The 2,774-nt window shown below is 42.2% G+C and overlaps 1 long non-coding RNA gene across 1 annotated transcript; it reads left to right on the top strand.

The window, feature by feature from the left end:
* The first annotated feature begins 495 nt into the window (after positions 1-495).
* LOC110676065 lies at positions 496-1,452 on the top strand. Its single transcript, XR_002500039.1, has 3 exons — positions 496-882; positions 950-1,062; positions 1,144-1,452. It is a non-coding gene; the product is annotated as an uncharacterized LOC110676065 (long non-coding RNA).
* Positions 1,453-2,774: the final 1,322 nt, after the last annotated feature.

Here is a 2,774-nt window from a genome sequence, read left to right as displayed (position 1 = left end):
GGGGGGGGGGAAATATGCTTTTAACAAAGTAATATGATAATTCACGTGCTTTTATGGAAATTGTGTGTTGTTTTGTGATAGAAATAGGCTTCAAAAGAAAAATCAAAGAGATGACAGCAATGTCTAGTCTGCCGTTGGTGTAGACGTTGATGGGGCGGTACTGAACGCAATAGGCAACGTCGCGCACATAGCCCCACCCGTATTGCTGCCTGAACCTTCAGCTATACCTGGAACTCCAGCGACGTTCAGTATAGCCAACTTGGAAACAGGTCGTTTATGAACTCCCATCGTAGTCTGCACGTCGACTCTCCTAACTCTTCAATCTTTTCCTGGGTAAGTTCGTAGTATTCTCCCTCGCGTCCAGCTGTTTCTCTCCTTCTCATAAGCTATCATCACCAAATCTCCAACTTGAACGTTTCGCAACTCTCCAAACCATTTGGATTGAGGCGATATAACTGGAAGGTACTCCTTCAGCCAACGCCTCCAGAAGTTATCCACACGGGAAAAAATCTGATCCCATTATCATGATTTACGAATCATGAAAATTATAAATTGCTCTTGGGACGAAATCATGATTCAGACTCATGATTTTTGAAGCTGAGCTACCACTATCATGATTCAGAGCAACCATTTTCATGAGCTCCAAATCATGACCATGAAAAGCGTTACGCACACGGTGCACCTGTCAAAACGTGTTTAGCAAAGCTTGTGCAAAGCATAGTTGGCTGCGCATTCACGGAAAAGTTGCCCTTTTTTTTTTAAAAAAAAAGTTCACTTTTATTGCCGGTTTCCTGCGCCGCTGTTGCTCTACTGTCGTTCCTGCTCTACTATTCCGTTCCTGCTCCATTGATATCGAGCTATTCCGGCTCTGCAGAACTACCGGTAAGTGAAAAAAACGCATGCAATTCAATACAAATGCTGACACTTTTCCACCGTCTTCTCTGTTTAGCCGTTTCATTCTGTTCCTTTCCTGCCGTGGCTGTTGCCCGTTCCGGCTCCTGTGTACCCGTTCCGGCTCCGCATTGAGGGAAAATTCTTCCGGCTCCGCTCTACTAACTACCGGTAAGTGATACAAAATTAATCCATTTTTGCGCCTGTAATCGAAATCCATTTTGATCATTTTCCACCGTCTTCTCTTTTTAGCCGTTTTATTGTCCCAGTGCCACTGTCGCTATTCCTGCCGCGGCTGTTGCCGTCCAATAGGTGCATCCGTTCCGGCTCCGCATTGAGTGACAGCAATAATGAAGCTTTAACCCCGGCGGATGGCGTTTGTGACAATTTCATCAAAGGCAAGTTCTGGCAACAGAAGATAAAGGAACGGCCGAATGAAATTTGCGTTCCATACTTCATTTTTACTGATTCCTTTGAGATTAACAATCCTTTGGGCTCAAAAGCTGGAAAACAAGCGCTCACTGGGTTTTATCTCAATTTTCCAAGCCTGCCCAGACACCTCCAAGGAAAAACTGAGAATATGTTCCTATTTCAATTCGTATATTCAAACGTTGAAAAATCACTCTCCAACGATGAGGTTCTGCACACCTTGATTGTTGAAATTATCCACCTAGAAGAAAACCCCATACAATTTCGCGTGCAAGATAAAGAAGAAAGCATATACTTTTTGTTTGGTGGCCTACGAGGTGACAATTTAGGGCTCAATGGCATTTTCGACTACAGTAAGTCATTTGTAGCAAATCACCCTTGCAGAATATGCTCTATGAATTTAGAGAATATGAGAACATCAACGGTCGACAATGCTTCATTGTATCGTACAGAAGAATCGTACAACATGGCGCTTGAAAACGGAAAGTTTTCTGAAACAGGAATAAAAAAAATTCGATATTCAATACTATTCCCAACTTCCACGTCACCGACCTGAAAATTGTTGATTGCATGCATGACTATTACGAGGGATTTGCTCATGATGCTCTTGCTAGCTGCATTTCCGCTTTTATTACGAACGGATATTTTTCCTTACATATCCTGAATCAAAGAGTGCAACGTTTCGATTTCGCTGTTAATCAGAGAAAAGTCATTCCCCCGGAAATCAAGCAGGAGCATTTGGAGTCTTGTAAATTCAAGATGTCGGCGTCGCAGATGAAGTGTCTCGTGGACAACATTACTCTAATGATTGGAGATTTGGTACCTGCAGTTGAGGAATGGCGATTTCTTGTGAATGTGACCAGAATAGGAACAACCATAATGAAACCATCTTTCACATCTACTGAAATCCAGGAACTTAAAGATCTGATCAACATCACATTAACCCAGTATAAACAGTTGTTTAAAAAACACCTTAAGCCGAAAGCTCACTTTTTGACCCATTACCCACTGGCGATCCAATGGACTGCTCCTACCAGGTTTACATCTACCTTCATCCCTGAGATGAAGCACAAGTATTTCAAAAAAATTGCCACAACAACTGCGTCAAGAAAAAACATTGCTCTGACCATTGCAATCAAAGATCAATTCAAAATGGCATACAACGTGATGACCAACAAGATCAATTTTGGACCGTTGAAGCTCATCGAAGGCACTGGTTTTTTCATCAAGCTTGGCTGTATACCGTTTCCATATGAACTAATTTCCGGAGACGAGAACATCATTGTTCAAGTATTACGACATGTTATGTTAGGAAAAACAACAATCAAGGCCGGAAGCGTATTGATTACCAAACCTCAAAGCTACGTCTTCAACGAAGTGCGACATATTATTGAAAGTGATGGCGCCATTACCTTCATTGTCCATATATACCGAAACCATCTGTTCAACGAGCA

This window comes from Aedes aegypti, chromosome 2, assembly GCF_002204515.2.
Source record: "Aedes aegypti strain LVP_AGWG chromosome 2, AaegL5.0 Primary Assembly, whole genome shotgun sequence".
Taxonomy (NCBI): Eukaryota; Metazoa; Arthropoda; class Insecta; order Diptera; family Culicidae; genus Aedes; species Aedes aegypti.
The sequence above is the reverse complement of the archived record's forward strand: the minus strand, read 5'-3'. Positions and strand labels throughout refer to the sequence as shown.